We start from the raw sequence: 21,618 nt of genomic DNA on the forward strand, positions 1-21,618 counted from the left end.
AAGTGTCTTCTTCGGTCCTTCTGCCATTCTCAAGGGTAAACTCTGGGAAACAGGCACACTCGTTCTCTTCTGTATCTAGCACAATGTCTCATATCTGTGGGGTATCTAAAAATGAAGGTTAATTATGAAAGAAAGGGATTGGGAGCTGGAATATCTGCCTTCTGGTCCCAGCTCTGTGACCTTGGGATAGATCCCATCTCCTCTCTGGGACTCAGGTTTCTCTCCTAGACTGGAACCAGCATTTCTCAAAGTTTGCCCTGAGATTCTAAGAATATTACCATGTTATATAGCTCAGTGGGCGAAAGAAGAGGAGAGATGGGCTCTGTGGTCAAGTTCATTTAGGAGAGGTTGAGATGAATCATCAGACCAAGTTTCCTTACAGAACTTCTCAGAGCCCTTGGGAATTCAGCATTTCTGGGATCTCTCTGACCTAGGAGGCCCACTTCTCTGAAATCTTTCTATACCCGGATGTGATTTACAAGGGTGACCCTAGAGAAGTTAAATCTGTTTTGCTGGACTCATTTCTGAGTCTCCTAGGAGGACAGGAAGTAACGGGGCAGTCAGGCATTCTCCAGGACTGGGAGAGCCCCTGGCAGAAATCGTGGCTTCTTTCCCTTGGTGGGCTTTGCAAGCTTCTCCAGGACTGGGATGGGCCTGGGGAATCTTTGGGCTCCTCAACTCAAGGTCTGAACACAGATGTCTATGTTCAGGATAATAATAGTGACTTTGAGTGCCTGGAAAATTGTGCCAAGGAATGTGTCTGGTTTATCAGAAAGGCCACCTCACCTTAGCCCAGAGGGGAACCTTCTCTGGGAGATTAATGTCCATGATTTCCCTGAGACTTTGCTAAAGATGAGGGGTGACTAGAGATGTCCACCCCACAATGTGGAGGCCAGCAGACTCGAGAGGGACGGAGAAGAGAAAAGGAGCTGGTTTTCCCAAACTGTGGTTGTTTAGTTGCTAAGTCGTGTCCGACACTTTTGCAACCCCATGGACTGTAGTCCGCCAGGCTCCTCTGTCCATTGGGATTTTTCCAGGCAAGAATACTGGAGTGGGTTGCCATTTCCTTCTCCAGGAGGTCTTCCCCACCCAGGGATCGAACTCACATTTCCTGCATTGGCAGGCAGATTCTTTACCACTGAGCCACCGGGGGAGCCTTGTTTTTCCAACAGGGTGAGGATATTTACTGAGGGAGTTGCTTTTACTTTCTTAATCGATGATTCATCCGTTTGTTCAACATATTCATATTGAATACCCAGCGCATGCCCGGCATTGTTCCAGGCTCTGGAAGTCCTGCGGTGGACAAATACAGAGTCTCTGCTCTCAGGTGGAGTTTACGTTTCTATGTGAGGAGATAGTAAACAAAGATATAACAGGTCAGGAGGCTGCTACAATACATGCTCAGAAGAAAAATGAAGCAGGTTAAAGGGACAGAGTGGTTAGGAGGGCTCCTTTAGGTAGGGTGATCAGGAAAGGGCTCTCATATTTGGCGACCTCTGGGTAGAGATCTGGATGGAGTGAGGAAGCTGTGTGGATATCCAAGGGAATGTAATTCCAGGAACCGGAGCAGTCAGTGCAAAGGCCCTGAGGTACATATGTAGTTGATGTGTTCAAACAACAGGGGAGAGGTCAGTGTGACTTGAGTGGAGTGAGCAGTGGGGAGAGAAATTGGAGAAAGTCATCAGAGAAGCCTTTAGAGCTTGGATTGTATTTAAATAAAATAACTTTATTGAGGCATATTCTGCACAGTGTATAATTTGCCCTTTTCAACTGAATGACTCAATGCTTTTTAAAGTGAATTTACCAAACGGTGCCACCATCACTCTAAATTTGAGAGCCTTTTCATCACCCCAGTATGAGCTCTTGTGCTCATTTACTGTTAATCCCCGCTTCCGTCTGCCCCCACTCCAGGCAACCAACTATCTGCTTTCTGCTGTCATTATAGCTTCACCTTTTCTGAAAGTTCCCTACAAATGGCATCTCTTCTGTCTGGCTTCTTTCACTGAGTATAGCATTTTTGTTTGTTTGTTTTGGTTTTTTGAGATTTGCCCATGTCTTAGCTCATATCTTCGATTCATCCCTTTTTATTTCTAAATGGTATTCCTACTTGGATTGTGTTTTAAGCAGTGACAGAAATCCACGGGAGGGTCTGGGGTGTAAGAGAGACTTATGACAGCACCTGGGCTTTATCACAGAGAAGCAGAATTTCTGGCAGGGCGAACCCATGGCTTTGGCATAGATGAGTCTGCTTCTGCCACTGACAGGCTGTTACCCTTGGACAAGTCATTTTACCTACTTGAGTCTCAATTGTTTCATTTATTTTTTACTGGGGTGAAATACACCTAGCGTAAAATGTATCCTTTTAACCATTTTTAGATGTGCACTTCAGTGGCATTAAGCATATTCACATTGTCAAGCAACCATCACCAACACCCGTTTCCAGAACTTCTCCATAACTCCAAACTGAACCTCTGTACCCATTAAACTGTATCTCCACCCATCCTCTTGCCCAGCCCTTGACAAGTTCCATTCTATTGGGCTGGCCAAAAAGTTTGTTCAGGGTTTTCCATACCATCTTAGCCAAGTAATACTTCCAGTCTTTTTTGGATTTGACTCAGCAGTTCCCCGACCCTTTTGGCACCAGGGACCGTTTTCATGGAAGACCATTTTTCCACAGACCTGGGAGGGTGGTGGTTTCAAGATGATTCAAGAGCGTTACATTTATCGCGCAGTTTATTTCTATTATTGTTACATCAGCTCCGTCTCCGACCGCCCAGTCACTAGATCCCAGGAGTTGAGGACCCCTGCTCTAGGTAATTTATACACGTGGAATCACGTGGCATTTGTCCTTTTGTGTCTGCCTTATTTCATCTAGCCTGGTGTCCTCAAGGTTCATTCCTACTGTAGCAGGTGTTAGAATTTCCTTCCATTTTTACACCGCATTCCGGTTATCTGCTCATCCATCGACGGACATTTGGATTGCTTCCACTTTTGGCTGTTATGAATCACTTGGGTGCACACCTCATTTTTAGAATGCAGATGCCAGTAGTCATCTACCCGACAGGAGTGTCACGCGGATGGAATGACACGATTCACCTAAGCTGCTTGGCACGGAGCCTGACACGCGAAAAAATGCCGTAAGAACACCATTCACTAACGACTCAGTGACAATAGAGTCATTATTATTAATGATGATCTGTAGCCAAGTATTTGATAGAGAAATGTCACAGAAAGGCAGGCTCATCGGGAAAGCCGTGCGTGCTTTGTTTTTTCTTCATATAAACACAATTTCTACTATAAAAGTAATGTAGCCTTAATTTTTAAAATTTAGAAACTAGAGAAGGAAAAAAAAAAAAAAAAACCTCCACCCATAATCCTACCATTTTCATGGAGTTTCGATTTCTTTCTATTCCAGAGGGATTAAACAGACTGCATTTCAATAGAACAGAGAAAAACTGGATTTCGGGGGTGGGGGCGGCTGGTGGGGGTGGGGAAGAGACCCTGTTGAAGATTCTTCTTTGAGAGGAATCATGTTGGTGTTTTGCTTTTAAAATCCCAGGGTCTGGCTGATTCAGCCAAGCTGGATGCATTTTTTTTTTTTTTTTTGGCCTCAGCATGGAGAGAGAGAGAGAGGGAGAAATCAAAAAAAGGAAATATCATTTCCTTAACGACTAGGTATTAATATCCTGTTTAATTTAATTTCGGCTTTCTGCGCCGGTGAGCTCTTTTCCCTCTAACGTACAGTGTCAGCTTGGCAGGGAGTTTCTGACAGTATCAAAAGAGGATTTAGCTCTGAACCCTTGCCATAAAAGTGTCTCTATCTGCGCCCAGCGTAGGCTTTCAGAAGAGAGCATTGTGTCCTGTGAAGACGGTAATTGAGTGAATGAGGCCTGGCACCTGGGCCTGCCGTGGAGTCCTGATAAGGACATAAAGACAGGCCTAAAGGGCCTGCTTGCCAGAGGCAGAGAGCCTGGTGCGTCCCCGCGGAGCGCTGAGCTCGGGGACTCAGCCCCTGCCGCCCAGCAGAAGAGGATCCTGGGCAGAGGGGAGACTCTAGTATCCTGCACTTCAACACGGTGGACGGCACGCTGGAGGAGATAAGCATGGATGAATGGGACGGAGTTGGCCCAGCCAGCTGGTACACCCCCTATTTCTTGATCAATACAATCTATTCTTTGGCCAATGCCAGTCTAGAGAGCTGTCTTCTGTCTTGTCTTGAGGGGCTGAATGGCCACTGTAAGACTGAATGGGGATCTCTGTGAGTCTGAGTGGTTAATTTTCCTAATGATTCCAACCTATATCCAACTGCCTTTGGTCAGGATTCACAGCTCCAAACAGGATTGCCCATCCCTCTGAGGACTCAAGAATGATCACTTCCTCTCTGAACTGAAGACAATTAAGCAGATAAGTGACCATGGGAATATTGCCTACCCACCCATCTACCTATCTGCCCATCCATCCACCATACCATCCATCCATCCATCCATTGACAATCCCTGCTGCTATCCCAACACTGCAGTTACCCATTATTCATCCATCCACCCATCCATCCACCCATCCACCCATCCATCCACCCATCATACATCCATCTGACTTTAGAGAGCCTTCAGGAACTGATGGATATGTTCTTTTAATAGGCTTTTAATAGTGAGAGCGTTGAACAAGAAGTTGGAGCCCAAATCCCCAATTAGCTGTGTGACCCCAGCTAAGTCAGGCTTCCCTGGTAGCAGCTGGTAAAGAATCCGCTGGCAGTGCAGGAGACCCCAGTTCAATTCCTGGGCCAGGAAGATCCCCTGGAGGAGGGCATGGCAACCCACGCCACTATTCTTGCCTGGAGAGTCCCATGTCAGAGGAGCCTGGTGGGCTCCAGTCCATGGGATTGCAAAGAATGAGACATGCCTGAAGTGACAGAGCATAGCACGGCATCCAGCTAAATCACTGCTTTAGAGTTTGCCAAAACCGTGGCCTTATTAACGAGGGGCAGGCTAACTTTGTAAACCATCACTCCCAAATTTCAGTGGCCTAATGTAAGGGCCAGGAACACAAAGAGAACACAGACATCGGGAATGCCAGGTGTCTCTGCCCCTGGGTCTCTGGACGGCTCTTGATCCTAAAGAAACAGTAAAATGTCAGATACCAAGAGATAAAGTGGGTCCAAAGCCTCCAGATTTTCTTTATTCCCTAAGGATGAAATTAGATGTTATCTGCATTACTTCTGATTGCTGCCAAGGTGGGAGATTCTTCTACTGGCCACTGGAGAGCAGAGAAGATAGAAGACTGAAGAGCAGGAAAGTTTTTCTGTCTTTCTTTCCTTCTTCTATTAAAGTACAGTGATTTACAGTGTTGTGTTAGTTTCAGGTGTACAGCAAAGTGATTCCGTTATACATGCATATATATCAATTTCAGATTCTTTTCCCTTATAGGCTATTATAAAACATTGAGTATAGTTCCCTGTGCTATACAGTAGGACCTTGTTGGGTATCTATTTCATATATAGCCGAAGTTTTTTCTGATCCCTGAATTCAAAACTTTTCAAATATGACCATAGGACCCCGCTCCAAAGTGGAGGAAAGAAGGTCGTATTCTCATCTCTTTAAATATTTGACATTGGGAAGAAATGAAAGGCCCATAATATCATCTAATTATAGTCTTCTTTTATCTGGAATTCTGATGGACAAGTTTATACCTAGTCTTTTCTAGGAACCTATACAAATATATATTTCAAAATCATCATCATCATTGCTGACATTGACTGAGTACTTATTATGGCCACCTGATGTAAACAGCCGACTCATTGGATAAGACCCTGATGCTGGGAAAGATTGAAGACAGAGGAGAAGAAGGCACCAGAGGATGAGTTAGTTGGACAGCATCGCTGGTGCAATGGACATGAACATGGGCAAACTCCAGGAGACGGTGAAGGACAGGGAAGCCTGCTGTGCTGCAGTCCATGGGGTCATGAAGAGTCAGGACACAGCTTGACGACTGGACAACAAAAACATTATGAGCCAGGCATTATTCTAAGAGGTCTATACAAATATATAGTTTACTTGCAACAACCTTATGAAGTAGGTATGATTATAGCCCCATGTTTCGGAAATCTGTGATGGGATGAGATTTACCTAAGATCACACAGCTACAAAGTGGTAGAACAAGCAAGAATGATTTGAGTGACTTGACTTGCACCCAACAGCATGGAAGGTATCATGGCGGCTCCTACAGGAGATTTTCTTAAAGGTCCTTCTTTTGGCTACTTAAACTCTATATATCAGTTTTCTCTTCCATCAAGTGGGGGTGCCAGTCACTGACTGTCTGGCCTCTGTGGGCAGCTTTATTGCAGAAATCATATAAGAGAATGGATTTAAAAGCACTTGTCCAAGTACTAGATGCCACAAATGAACAGAGTCGCTGCTCTGGGTGTAGCATCTTTTGTCTGCAGGTTTTATGCTGCGCTTGCCTCAACCTTGCTAAAAGTCATCAAGGGAGTGATTCAGCAAAGTGAGGGCTTACCACAGAACACAGTGTTCAGATGCAGTCCTTACCTTCAGAATATTAACCTCGGAAGGCTGGGGTGAGCTGGGAAGTCTGGAGCCTTCCCCGAGGTCCCTGGCAGTTTCTCTGCTGTGCATGTTTTTCCAGCTCAAGGAGAGATGAGCCTCATCTCTACACTCCAGATGTTTCCAGGACTGCAGAGACAGCAGTGTTTGCAGTGGGCTATCGGGCACCAGCTCTTCCGGTCCTGTTCTCCGTATTTGATTTACAATGTTGTGTTAATTTCTGCTGCACAGCAAAGTGACTCAGCTATACATCTGCATATTCTTTTCCGTGATGGTTGATCATAGGATATTGAGTATGGAGTTCCCTGTGTTATACAGTAGGGCCTTGATGTTTATCTATTTTATATATAATAGTTTGTATTGGCTAATCCACCAAACTCCCAATCCTTTCCTCCCCTCCCATGGGTTGTCTTTAAATGGCTTGGTTTCACTGCAGGGAATGCTGAGGAGATGGGAGTATTTTTATTTTTTCTCTCAAAAAATTAAAGAAACTGTAATCTCTTTCACATCTGGGTCTGACTGCAGATAGGCAAGAGCGGGCGGAACAGGCTGGTGGGCAAGTCAACCTCAGGAAGAGGCAGGTACCCTTTAGGAGACTGCATACCCATGCAGGTGTGACTGCTGGCCCCCCATGCAAAGTCTCAGCAAGAAGAGGTGAGGTGCCTCCAGTGGGGGCTAGGGGAGGGCGTTTGCTTTTATTTTTCCGTGATGTTGGGCTCTTTCCTCTTGGAGTATTCTGTCTGCATTTTCTGGAAGCAGTTAGAAGAAACAGTTAAATGTTTAAGGGAAAATGGCTAACATGCCTAGCATCTTTGTAGAGCTGGTTCCCACTCAGAGAAAGGCTTTATCCAAATTAATTCTTCCCTAACCAACTCTATTCTCTCTATGCAAAGGGGTTTCCTGAAACTTCCAAATGTTTATAGGGCAGATTAAACAAGCTTGAGGTCATAAAGTGCAGCTGCTATTTAAATATAAGCATCCAGGTCCCAGGCATCTGATTATTGGTAGGTGTTGAGTACCACTTGCAGAGCGAGTGGCCGGCCTGCCTTAAATAACTCTAACTAGGCCCAAACAGTCCTTAAGAGGTTTCTAGGATTAGATCACAGCCTGGCAAAAGCAGAGAAAGTCTGGAAAAGTCCTAGGAGGATTTTAAATTTTTTTCTTTTGTTTTAATCTAGCAGATCAAGCAGCTGAGGCAAGCTTTGGACCAAATTAAGCATTTCAATAACTCGTATTTTTAAATCACAATCAGCTGGAGGAATGCTGGTTTGTGCCTGGCCCAGAAGAACATTCTTGAGGATATTTTGAAAGGATCACCAATAGGGAGGCTGGGGAAGCAGATTATTGCCATTGCTCCTAAAGGAAAGAAGGATTTGTTTTATTCCGAACTGGAGGGTGCTCAGTGGGGTGACTGGCAGATGGAAAAGGACCTAGCCAAGTGTCTTAGCACAGGCTGCTATGACAAAATGCCATAGACTGGGTGACTTACACAACATGGACTTATTTCTCACAGTTCTGGAGGCTGAGAAGTCCAAGTTCAAGGTTCCAGCCGATTTGGTTACTGGTGGAAGCCTTCTTCCTGGCTTGTAGATGGCTTCTTGTGTGGTAGAGAAAGACAGCTCTTTTTTCTCTTGAATCTCTTCTTGTGGGCATGTGTGCTAAGTCACTTCAGTCGTTTCCGACTGACTCTTTTTAACTCTGTGGACTGTAACCCACCAGGTTCTTCTGTCCATGGAATTCTCCAAGCAAGAATACTGGAGTGGGTTGCCATGCCCTCCTCCAGGAATCTTTCCAACCCAGAGATCAAACCTGTGTCTCCTGGAGCTCCTGCATTGTCAGGCAGGTTTGGATTCTTTACCACTAGCCCCACCTAGGAAGCCCCTATCTCTTCTCTAAGGGCACTAATCCCATCACAAGGACAGGCCCTTGTGACCTAATTACCTCCAAAAGCTCCGCCTCCAAATACAATCACACTGGGAGACAGGGCTTCAGTGTAACAATTTTGGGGAAGCACAACGTAGTCAATAGCACCAAGGTACCCCTTGAGACCATCAAAATATTTAACAAACCAAGACGCAAGCGCCTCCCCAAAATGATATCTGCTAGAAATGCTTCTGCATTAACAAGCACAAAAAACATAAGAGTCCTAATCACCGATGTAGGTGACAGTGCCACCCAGGAAGTATGGCCCAGGACGTCTTATTTCATGCCTGGTCCCTGATGCTATATGCTAGAACAAAATCAAGTGCCAAAGGACGAGCACTGCATGGGATTCTCCCTCAACGTTTATTCCACGAAAGATGGGTTTGGTCCTTTGGGGCTTAATGTTGAAAATAAACTTGGCTGAGCAGGTAAACTCTTAAGAGGCCAGCTAATGCCAGGTGATTCTCTCGGCTTGTGAAATCTCTGCCTTTTACTTGGTCATATTTTCAAAAGAGAAGACAGCTAATGGGAGTAAGTTCCTTACATTAAAAACATACTTTGGTTAACAGCACAAAACCACTTAAGTTGGCAGCAGACCAATTATTAATTAGATGAATGGCCTCTTATAAATCCCTCTGCAGCCTCTGGACAGCCGATGGGTTTATGGCCCATGCATTAGGGAACATGGTTGCTCTGTGGTTATAATTATCCACAGTTGCTGGCAGTTTGAGAGTCACAGAGCCAAAAACATCTGCCCTGTGGACATGCTGTCCCGTGCTACCACAGGGGTGATGGGGAGAAAGCTGACATAGGAGAGGATGGTTTGTTCTATTGCCTTTCTTAGCTGTCTGTTGCTGGCAAAGTCCTGAGAATTGTTTTCTTTTTTAATTGTACATTCCTTTTTAATTGAAGCATGGTTGACTTATAGTATTGTGTTAGCTTCAGATATACAGCAAAGTTATTCAGTTATATATGTATTTTCAGATTATTTTCCATTATAGGTTATTACAAGATACTGAATAGTGCTCCTTCTGCTATAAAGTAAGTCCTTGTTGATTATCTATTTTATGTACAGTAGTTTGCATCTGTTAATCCCAGTCTTCTAGTTTATACCCCTCTCCATCTAATTCCCCCGTGGTAACCATAAATTTGTTTTCTATGTCTGTGAGTCCGTTTCTGTTTTCTATATAGATTCATTTGCATTATTTTTTAGAGTTCACATATAAGCAATATATGATATCTGTGTTTTCCTGTCTGACTTACTCCCCTATGTATGATAATCTCTATGTCCATCCATGTTTCTGCAGAAGGTACTATTTCATTCTTTTTTTATGGCTGAGTAATGTAATATGTATCACATTTTCTTAAACCAATCCAAGAGAAGTGCCTAGAATTTTTTCTTAGTTTCCTCATCTGAACGTGTATCCAATTGGTACCTCTAGTTTTCACCTGCCTAGCATCCACTTCTCCTTTCTTTTGATAACAGCACCTTGATTTGCCTTCAGAAGCTATCTCTTCTCTACTCTCAGTCCCTGGGTTTCTCTTAGCACTGGAGATGGCCACGTGACCCCGGCCTGATCAGTCAGAGCAGTCCCCCTTGCTTCAGTGACTGGTCCCATCTAGTTGGAAGCAGAGCTACTCAATTCCCTGGCACTATATCAACAACTATTGTTCATGAGGAGCAGATCCAACTCTGGCAGTCAGCTTTGTTCATGTCTGTGAATGTCTGTAGTTGCAAGGTTTTGAAAGTTAGTATGTTCTTATAGTTCTTTTAAAATATATATATTGAAAATACTGGAAAAGAACCCCATTGCTCTCATAGCACGAATTATAGAAGGGAGAGACCCTCAATATTTTAACCAATGGAGCCGAGAAAGACTGATGCAATGGGGAACCCTATAGGCGTGTATTAACCCAGAGTCTAACTATTGATGTAAAAGCACATGGAGCTCAGTGGCTTCACACACACAGTTTAGTTTTCACCAATGTCCTGTCCTCCTGACAGTGGGTAGGAGGGAGCTCTCTTCCTCCAGTCATTCAGACTCTAGTTTCTTTCCATCTCGTGGTTCTGCCAGCCCCTGCACCTGCCAACCCTACTCTGGATCTTTGAGTTTTGATAGTAGGCAGCAGGAAGAGAAAGCATTGAGTATGATGCTGAGGCTTGATGGGCCAGGCCTAGCAGTGATGCACATCAACCCATATCCCATTGGCTAGAACCCAGTCACATGGCCACCCTAACTGCAAGGGAAGCTGGGAAATGTAGTTGACCTTGTTGCCCAGGAGGAAGGGAAACATGTAAGTAGACAGCAGCTAGGCTCTGCTGCACTCCAGTGACACTATTACAAGTTGGTGGTTCAGTTGACAGCATGTTTTCTTTTTGTGACTATGAATATCACAAGTGTGCTTTCTTTGGGGCGACAGAAAGGTACCAAAGAAAATAGCAAAAACTCAAAGCCAGCCATTTCTCAGGCCTTCTGGCTCCATGAGATTGAAAATATTTAGAGGTCATAGGCTTCTTGGTTCTCACTGAATGCCTCGTTTGTCCTAAGTGATTAGTTTGACGTTGGGTAACACAGTTGAAGGGTCCAGTGTTGTTTTAGTCAAAACTGGGTTTTCCTCTAACTGTCTGTTCACTTGTTTATTACCGTCTGGAAACCTAGTTCCCAAGAAAGCTGGAGTTTCGTACGTGTCCAGGCATCTGAAGGCTCCACACTAGTTTGATGGGTGACATTATGTGTGTTCATGAGAAAATCATTTCAAGGGCTACAAATGAGTCCTTTAGTAATACCCAGGAGTCATAATGTCTGTGACATAATGAACCTTCCTAAATTACAACCTACACTAATTAGATCACTTATTGCCACATTCCAGGCCCTGAAACAATTTGCTTAAAGTGATAGTTACCTCTAATGAAAAGATACATAACGGAAAATGTCAGCAACCTTTTAAATCCTCCACAACTTATCATGAAGACCGTCTTGTGCAAAGTGCTCGTGGTGAAGCAACTTCTTTTGTCTCCGATTCCTCCTAAATTAGGTGAGTATTTTATGATCGCTTAGAAATAGAGGGAATTCCCCGGGGTCATCAGGAGATTAGGTAAGGTCTGTCTGTCTCCTCCAACCCTCTTCTGACCCCTTCCTGCCTCTGCTCCTCTCTGCCCAACCACTCTCCTCTCTGTGGCTGAGACACTCACAGCATCTTGCCTAGAATGATTTATGGTTGCCAGTTTCTTAGAAAGTGGGCTTTCCTGGGCTGCCTGGGGGCCCTGACGGCCTGGCAGGGGTGACATTCCTTGTCTTTCCTCAAGCCCTCCCCAAGAGTGCCCTATGTCACAGCCACCTCTCTGGTGAGGTTGGAAGGGGTGTCCCCATCACGCATACTGATGGAAAACAAAGTCTGGAGCAGGCTGGTACCATCGATGCCAGACTGGCAGTTAGAGCTTCAGTAGGAAACAGAGTCATTCGAGGAGGCCATTGAAAGGTACTATAAGTCCCCTTCATACAAAGAACTAACATGCAAACATGCCTCTGGTTCCAGCAAGGAACCAGAACCTGTGTCATCAACGTCAGAAAATGAAAGTGGAAGTCCTTCAGTCGTGTTCGACTCTTTGCGATCCCATGGACTGGGGTCTGCCAGGCTCCTCTGTCCATGGGATTTTCCAGGCAAGAATACTGGAGTGGATAGCTGTTCCCTTCTCCAGGGTGTCTTCCCAACCCAGGAATTAACCAGGGTCTCCTGCATTGCAGGTGGATTCTTTACCAGCTGACCTACCATGGAGAGAAATTGCAGCTTGCCCTCCGTCTCCTATTGCTGATGATCCTTCAGTTCTACCATCTCCCGGTTCCTGTCCCTCCTCTAGTCTGTAACTCTTCTTGCCTGTTCAGCCCCTTATTACCAGCAGTTGTACTGTACTACTGTACTTTTCAGGGTACTGTACGATTAAAATGTTTTAATTTTTTGTTCATTTTAATGTATTATTTGCATGAAAAGCATTGTACACCTATTACAGAACAGTACTATATAGCCACTTGTGTTAGTTGGGAACCCAGGCTAAGTTTGTTGGACTTAATGATCAAACCAGACTCACTAACCCTCTCTCTGAATGGAACTCTTTCATATGTAGGGGACTCACTGTATTTGCAAAGATATGGGCAGGGTGCAGAGAAACCCAAGGATGGCACTGAGCTGTTGCCACCTCTCGGCCCAAAGGGACCAGGGTAAGGAGCAGCCATCAGAACTGAGAAGTCAGAATCTCTAGAAAGGACCTCCGTGAGCCTCTCTGCTGACCTCACTGCCTGTCCCAGGTGCCCCAGGGAGGGATCCAGAGAATAAATTCCCCGGAGGGGAGGGGAGCAGGAAGCACATTGGACCTGTTTGATCCAGACCAGTTGGATCAGCTTCCAGGGCCACAGAGCAGGAGAGGAGAGGGGAGTGCGCTTTGAGGGGTGAGGCATGCAGATGGTCTGCGCCCGGCAGGTTCTGCCCAGAGCCCTGTTGTTTGGGAAACCATCTTCCCTGCCATGTCCTTTTCTTGTTCCCTTGGGTCCTGAGTTGCCACTCTCCTCCGTGTAGGCGAGGAGCAGAACTCTGGTCAGCCTGGGGTCTCACCCTCGTCTTGGCTTCTTCTGGGGACAAATGGCTGCCCTTTGGGGACATCCGATGACATCCTATCTGTCCTCCCAGGCCCAGAACACAGCACAGGCTCCCTTGTGCTTCAGAACTCACCCTGACAGCCTGAGACAAAGAAGTCGTCTCATCAGAAAAACAGACCACACCCATTTGGAAAATGAGATCTCTCTGCTACACTCCTCTTTCTTGGGGGAAAAAAAAAAAAAAGAAGAAGAGGAACTGAGAGGGACTTATTTATTGCCTGGACCTTCTGGCTTCCAGAAAGCTTATTTGGAAGCACCTGGGGAGTTAGTTGCCTGCCACAAAACAGGTGCTAAGAACCCATCGGGGAATCTGAGTGGTAGGGCCCCCGGGAGAGTTCTCCAAGTTTGGAGTTCTCGTTAAAAACTTTCCTTGATACCACCATCCCCTGGAAAAGAACAGAATCCATCTTCCAACTGAAAAGACATTCTTTTGCCTTCAGGCTTGTGTGTCAGTAATAACTGTGATAATAGCAATAGCCCCTTTTAACGCATTAGGTAATTTATTTATGTTTTCCCATCTTGGTCCTCACATCATCTCCGTGGATCAGTTAGAGGTGAGGAAACAAGGTCTGAGAGCTTCAGGCACTTCCCCGGGGGCAACACAGCTGGGCGATGCTGTGAGCCAGTCCTTCCAGACAGTAAAGCTGGTGCTCCCCAACCTCCATCCCCCCTTGGCAGGCCCAGCTGAGGCAGAGAAAAATCCAGAAGTATTCTAAAATAGTATTCCTGCTCTCAAGGAGCTAAAGATCTATTCGCAGAGACAAGGTAGACCTTCAGGGAAGAGTTGCGGTGCTGTAAGCTTCAGAGCCAGATGCCAGTGTGCGTGTGTTTGTGTGTGCCTATATGTGTGTGTGTGTAGATGGGGCAGGCTGCATCACATACATCCTCTCATGTAAGCATCTCAACAATCCTATGAAATGGGGACTTGGGATCACCTCATTCTTACAGATGAAGAAGTTCAGTCTCAGAGAGATTATGTGGCTTGTCCAAGGTCACACAGCCAGTAAATTCAAGAGCCCAAACTGTAACCCAGAGAAGTCTGTCTCCGCAGCTAATGCTTTTGACTACTGTCTAAGGCTCTGAGTTGATCGATACATAACCCAGCCTTCCTGCCCAGTCCATGCAGTGGAGCCTGGAGAAAGCAAGGACAGTCCTGTCCTGGGATTCGTGTTAATGAGATGAGACGGGATTTCCCCCAGGCAGGGACCTGGGGGCCAGAGGCCAGACAGAAAAGGGCAGTCCTCCTGCTTTGGGGACAGCCAGGCTTCCCAGGGGTTTGCAGACTGCTGCCTGTAGACCTGGGCAGTGTCCCACTCCCTAGACCTCAAATCCCTCCTGGGCCACTTGAGAGAGATGGGAGCAAGCTCTGACGGGGAGGACCCCCAAGATCCCTTCTCAGGTCCTGCTCCCTTGAAAATGTTTTTCTTCACAGGCCAGCAAGGCTCCTTTCCCTCTGTAGCCAACATGTCCAAGGCTGACAGGTTAAAACTGCTCGCTTGCTTTTAAGTGTCAGGAGATGTAAATAGTTTTAGTCTTCAGTGGTTTCTGATTGAATCTCCTTTTGAAGTAATGATAGCTATAATTTAAAGCAACAGTTACCATATTTTCCTTGCTGACTGGCCTGCTTTGAAGCACTAAGTATAAATCTGCTTAAAATCTTAAAATAGCTGTAGCTCTGTCTCAATATTCTACCAGGAGCCAGGGAGATTCGGCCTCTAATTGCCATCATCTGTAACTAATATCAGCAGCACAGCGGGCTCGTGACAAGGTGGCTGGGAGAATTGCTCTGACATGGACAGGAAGGTAGAGGCAGAGACATGGTCTCTCTTGGGGACCCTTGGCTTTGGTTGGAGTTCGGAAGAAACCCGTCCCGAAATTAGGACCAAATGGGCTTGGAGCTCTGAGATTTTTCAGGACGGTCTTTTCCAGCCCCTTACAGGAGCCTGGGGTGAAAATGAGAGGGGGGCCTCCTTGCAAAATAGTATGCGGAAAGTTTAAGGGTGGGCAGACACTCAGTTTGAGCCAATGCAATTCCCAGGGACTGCCTCCAGGCTTCCTTATTCTTCATCAGAAAAATAAGGGCTGGAGGGGAGATTCCAGTGTGGCTGGTGATCCGTGCGGAATAATGGATAACCTTTTCTGCTGTGTTCCAGCAAATGCATTGAAAACCCAGTTGATATCTTAAATTGGCAGCTATGTTTCATTCATTCACAAACATTAGTTGATTCAACGAATACTCTCTGAATCTCTGCAGTACGTGGGGCAGTGAACAAAACAGTCGGCAATCCCATCTGACAGGGTTTCTGATAAGCACAGGAGAGTTGGATGGTGATGAATGTAAGGGGGTAAAGTATAGCAGGAAAGAAGGTAGGGAGGACCAAGGTTGCCATTTAAAAAATCATTGTCAGTCTTCTCTCGTGGCTCAAGTGGCAAAGAATCTGCCTGACAATGCAGGAGACACAGGTTTGATCCCTGGTCCAGGAAGATCCCACATGCTTGGAAGCAACTGAGCCTCTGAGCCACAACTATGGAGCCCATGTGCTTCGCAACAAGAGAAGCCGCTGAAATGAGACGCTCATGCATCACAACTGTAGAGTAGCCCCCTCGTCACAACTGGAGAAAAACCTGTGCAGCAGCTAAGGCCCAGCACAGCCCCAAATAAGTAGTTAAATAATTTTAAAAGGCTGTCACCCAGAAGGCGGCATAAAATGACATTTCTGTTTTTGTGTGAACTGGTCAATGAAAAGTGTACTAATGTGAGCAGAGGCAGACTATTATAAACAGAATGGATAAACAGCAAGACCCTACTGCTTAACACAGGGAACTATATTCAATATCCCATGACAGCCATAATGAAAAAGAACATGAGAAGGAATGGTGTATGGGTATACATATATGTATAACTGAATCACTTTGCTGTATAGCAGAAATAACACATTGTAAATCAACTATTCTTTAATAAAATAAAATTTTGAAGAAAGTGTACTAATATGGATCAACTTACCATTCTAAAAAATCCTGGTGGGAAACATTCAGAGAAGTTGGCAAGGCTTAGGCCAAGACGATGGGTGATACTAACTTTTTCTTCTCTCTGTACACATTTTCTAAACAACCATGATAAAAATGTATGCCTTTTGGGAAAAACTGGTAATTGATTTTGGCAATTCCTCACTAAGTTAAACACAGAATTACTGTATGATCTAGTAATTCCACCCCTGATTATATACTTGGTGTTCAAACAAAAATTTGTACTTGAATGTTCATAGCAGTGCTATTCAGATTAGACAGAGGACATTAAACAACCCAATGTCCTCTAAGGGATGAACAAATAGTATGTGGTATATCCATATGATGGAACATTATTTGACCATAAAAAAGAATGAAGTGCTAACCCCTGCTACAGCAGAGATGAACCTTGCAAACATTATGCTAAGTGAGAGAAGTCAAATGCAAAAGTCCATGTATTGCATGATTCCATTTAAGTGGGGTATCCTTACGGGAAAACAAATAAGTGGTTGCCTAGGGCTTCAGGGAGAAGGCTTAATGACTATAGGGGTTCTTTTAGGGTAATTAAAATATTGTGGAACCTAGGTAGCGATGATGGTTGTACAACAATGTGGATGTACTAGATATCGCTGAATTGTGTACTTTATTTTTAAATTTTATTTTATTTTTATGCTGCATCACACAGCTTTCGGGATCTTAGTTCCCCAATCAGGGATAGAACCCGGGGCTGTGAAAGTACAGAGTCCTAGCCATGGGCACACCAGGGAAGTCTCTAAATTGTTAACTTTAGGGTAAAATGGTAAATTTTATGTTACATATATTTTATTGTAATAAAGAAGACATGGCAGCCAGGTTAAGTTACTGGAAAACTTAGTGGCCATAGATGCCTGTAAGAGTTGCCTGAGGGATCTTTGTCTGGTAACCAAGAAGTCGGGTTTGGGGACTGGCAGAGACCTCACTGAAAGACTCATTACTTCCTGTAATTCACTGAGCACCGCCTGGGTGCCAGGCAGTGAGGCTGCAATATTCATAATGACAGGCCTTCTCGGATGGATCCCCTGCTGGTCTGGCTCCCCAGGTGATGAAGCAGTTGATGGGCAGAGGTGAGGAGTCAAGGTGAAGCTGTCTGTGTGGACCACTGGCCCTGACATGCCCCTCTGTGCTGAGGATGGAGGTCTCAAAGAGAAGCCAGGCAGGCACTCTGGGAAGTACCTGCTGGGAGTTCACTGGGAAACCAGCTGGGTGGCTCTGGGGGCCCATAAGGAATTAATGATTTTCCAGAGATGATCCACAGAGAGGGTACAAATCATTGAGAAAGAGCCTGTTTTCCTGAAACCTGGGCATTCCAGTTGTTCCCATGCTTTCTAGGATGCAGGAAATCAAGCTGTCTGTTCATGGGGAGGGAAGAGGGGCATCTTCCATCATGGGGGCAGGAGGAAAGCCCTCTCATCACACCTGCCTCCTGGCCTTTGCCTCCCCGAGAGCCCAGGAACCACCTCTCACGTGTACCTCTGAGACTCTGCCCCATGCCCTGGGACTCACTACAACTTTCTAGGTCAGGCTTTACAGCTGAAAACTTTGGTGCCAAGAGACGAGAGAGATTTTCTCCAAGCAACCTGCAGATCCTTGCCTGATTCTCCTCCTTTATCCAGTGAGAAGGAAGGGGCAAAGTCCCGGTCCAATCTGAGGCCCACAGACGTAGGCAACTCCCGGGCGCAGTGGGGGCTTGGAGCCCACCCCAGCCCCAAGAGAAGTCACCCTGCCCCTGGGCATAGCTGGGTGAAGCCCTCCCACCCCAGAAAGGGGCATCCCTGTGTGGGCATGCCCCACAGCTGGTGCCTCTCCCTACTCCTTTCTGCGTCTCTGATTGTGGTCTAGCCGAACTCAACCATATGCCTTCCTGGAGCAGCCCCTGCCCTTCCCACCTCCGACCTACTTTCTGTTCTCTCTTCCTGGAATAACCTCCTGCAAAGCACCTCCTGTTGAACACCTAGCCGTCCTTCCATCTCATCTCAAACGCCACCTCCTCCGAATGCTGTCCGTCCTTCCAGCCGAGTCTTTGCCCCTGAACAGGGTCCAGCTCTCCTCTTGTGAATGTCAGGACAATCTGCCAAGCACAGACTTCATTTGTGCTACTCTCTAACCTTCAAAGAATCACACAGCACCCCGTGGTTTAAGACACAGCTTTGGAGTTGGACAGTCTGGGGTTCAATCCGGAATCAACTTGGGGAAATCACTTTACCTCTCTGATCCAAGTTTTCTTATCTGTGAAATGAAAATAACAGTAGTAATAATAATAAGGGGACTTCCCTGATGGTTCAGTGGTTAGGACTCCAAGCTTCCACTGCAAGGGGCATGGGTTTGATTCCTGGTCAGGGAATTAAGATCCTGCATGCTGTGTGGTACAGCCAAAAAAAGTAATAATAATAGTGTGTTGAAAGTGTGTTAGTCAGTCACGTCTGACTCTGTGACCCGTGGACTGTAGCCACAAGGCTTCTCTGTCCACGGGATTTCCCAGGCAAGAATACTGGAGTGTGTTGCCATCTCCTTCTGCAGGGGATCTTCCTGACCCAGGGATCAAACCCAGGTCTCCCACATGGCAGGCAGATTCTTTACCACCTGAGCCACCAGGGAAGTCCAATAATAATGGCACCTACTTACAACACTGATGTCCCCTGAGGATTAAATAAGATGTATATTGCAAAGCAGGACCACAGCCGAGGTTAGGATGAGGAAAATGAGATGCCCAAGGTGCAAAATTTAAGGAGGTATCCAAGGGGTCATTAAAGTGCAGGCTGCCCCTTCCACCTCACCTTGGTCCTGACCCTAATGCAAACTACACTGGACAGGCTAGAGAACACAGTGGGGGATTGTGGGATACACCAAGCACACATTCAGAAGCATGTGCAGAGATTACGCCTGTATTTGTACAACTCCCAATGTGTGTGAGTGTTGGTAGGTACATGTATAAGTGTGTATATATAGACACACATACGTACATTTATAGGTGCATATATCCATTCTAAAGGAGATCAGTCCTGAGTGTTCATTGAAAGGACTGATGTTGAAGCTGAAGCTCCAATAACTTTGGCCACCTGATGCGAAGAGCTGACTCATTTGAAAAGACCCTGATGCTGGGAAAGATTGAGGACAGGAAGAGAAGGGGATGACAGAAGATGAGATGGTTGGATGGCATCACCGATTCGATGGACATGAGTTTGGGTAAACTCTGGGAGTTGGTAATGGACAGGGAGGCCTGGCATGCTGCGGTTCGTGGAGTCACGAAGAGTCAGACACGACTGAGTGACTAAACTGAACTGATACATATATACATATGTATGTACATTTATAGATGTGTATGTATATATATACATGTATGTGTACATTTATAGGTGAATAGAAATGCCTGGAAAAATACATCAATAGTGATTTCAGAACTGGAATGGAGGAACTTTGCCATTATGCTCTTTAGTAGTTTTTCACACTTTTATATTACTTTTGTAATTAAAAATTAAACAGAAAGATATCCAACGAAGCAATTTTGACTCAGGATGGGGTTTTTTGCTCTAATATTTTCCTGCTGTGTGACCTCAACACCTTTGGCTCCCCACTATTCTCTTTGTTCTTGATTAAGAGAATGGGGAAAATTGTCCCGGCATGCTCAGATACCTGTCTCTTTATCATCTGCACTTAACTGCATGCATGCTCAGTCACTCAGTCGCATCCAACTCTTTGGAACTCCCTGGACTGTAGCCCGCCAAGTTCCTCTGTCCATGGGATTTTCCAGAGCAAGAGTACTGGAGTGGATTGCCATTTCCTTCTCCAGGGGATCTTCTCGACTCAGGGTTTGAACCCATGTCTCCCTCATCTCCTGCTTTGGCAGGCAGTTTCTTTACCGCTGAGCCACCTGGGAAGCCCTATTCTGCCGCCTTATCCTGGGACATTTCAGTTCAACAAATACAAACTAATCGATTCACCTACTTGCCAAATATTTGTTGAACTCCTACTATGTGTTGGGCAACATGTTAAAGTCCAAGGACTCAAGGATGAGAAAGAAGATACTGGCCACTCTCCTAGACTTGGCATCCAGTGTAGAAACAGACGGTGGTCCAGCAACCAACGAGGACGTGCGTGGTTACATGTGCGCTCACCATGTACAGCAAAAGACTAGCACTGTTCACGACAGAGGGTTCTGGGGGCTCAGGGAAGTTTGGGGGCTCAGAGAGGACCCTCTGGAGAAGGGGGCTTTGAGCTAATAACCGAGGAAAGAATTGGTTTAGAACTGAGCAAAGACAGTGATTGGGGAGGGGAAGATAACTGGTGGGAACAGCTTGTGTAAAGGCCCAAAAAAGGGATTGTTGAGGAATTACACAAGGACCAACAAACTGGGACAGAGAGAGCACGGGGTTGAAGGACAAGTAAGATTTAGGCTGCAGCAGTGGGCAGTAAGATCCTGGAAAATTCCACTAGATTTCTGATCTTCCACCCCACAGGCAACAAGAGGTCAATGAAAATTGAGGACGTAAGAGACTGGATCAGAACTGTGGTTTAAAAGGATCTTTCACTCACAGACAAAAAGAACAAATTAGTGGTTAAAATGGAGAGAGGGAAATGGGGAGCCATATAGAGGTAGGGGAGTAAGAGGTACAAACTGCTATGTATAAAATAAGCTGTTAATACAAGGATATAGTGTGCAACACAGGGAGTATGGCCAATACTTTATAATGATTATAAATGGAGTATAACCTTTAAAAACTGTGAATCACCATTTTGTATACCTGTAACTTACATAATATCGTACATCAACTGTACTTCAATTAAAAAGTAAAAAATAAAGAGATGTCTTTTCAATCCGAGATATTTCAAGGCAGATGGGATATTACATATCACGGGCCAGCAAGTTTTCTGTAAGGGCAAAGGTAAATATGTTAGGCTCTGTGGACTGTATGGTTTCTGTTACAACTGCTCGACTCTGCTGTTGCAGCTCGAAAGTAGCCCTAGGGAATAGGAAAGCAAACAGGTGTCACTATGTTCCAATAAAACTTTATTTACAAAAACAGACAAAGGGCCAGATTTGGCCTGAGGTCTGAAGTTTACTGACACCTTTTGTATGATAATGTTAATTTTGTCAGTGACAGCAATATTATAATTATAGTTTTTTAAAAGTTCTTATCTGTTAGAACTAGGGACTGTAGAAATTGTGGATGACATGCCATGATGTCTGAGACTTATTTCCTATCTCAGGCAAAAACATAAGGGATAAACAGATGGAACAAAACTGACAAAGTATTGATAGCTGCTGAAGACGGTTGACAGGGGCCCATCCAACCGTTCTCTCTGCTTCTGTTTACAGAAATATTTTTTTGGTGTGTGTTAGGAAATTTCCATAATAAAAAGACTTAAAGCTCTCTCCAGATCTTTGAAAGCAGAGTAGAGAGTCGGCTGTGGGGGTTGGGGGCGGAGGGGCACTGACCTTGTGT

At 45.3% G+C, this 21,618-nt stretch overlaps 1 long non-coding RNA gene across 1 annotated transcript; it reads left to right on the top strand.

Moving 5' to 3' along the window:
- The first annotated feature begins 9,479 nt into the window (after positions 1-9,479).
- On the top strand, positions 9,480-12,444 carry LOC132342808 (uncharacterized). Its single transcript, XR_009491314.1, has 3 exons — positions 9,480-9,521; positions 11,352-11,516; positions 12,227-12,444. It is a non-coding gene; the product is annotated as an uncharacterized lncRNA (long non-coding RNA).
- Positions 12,445-21,618: the final 9,174 nt, after the last annotated feature.

Source organism: Bos taurus, chromosome 18, assembly GCF_002263795.3.
Source record: "Bos taurus isolate L1 Dominette 01449 registration number 42190680 breed Hereford chromosome 18, ARS-UCD2.0, whole genome shotgun sequence".
NCBI classification, from domain to species: domain Eukaryota; kingdom Metazoa; phylum Chordata; class Mammalia; order Artiodactyla; family Bovidae; genus Bos; species Bos taurus.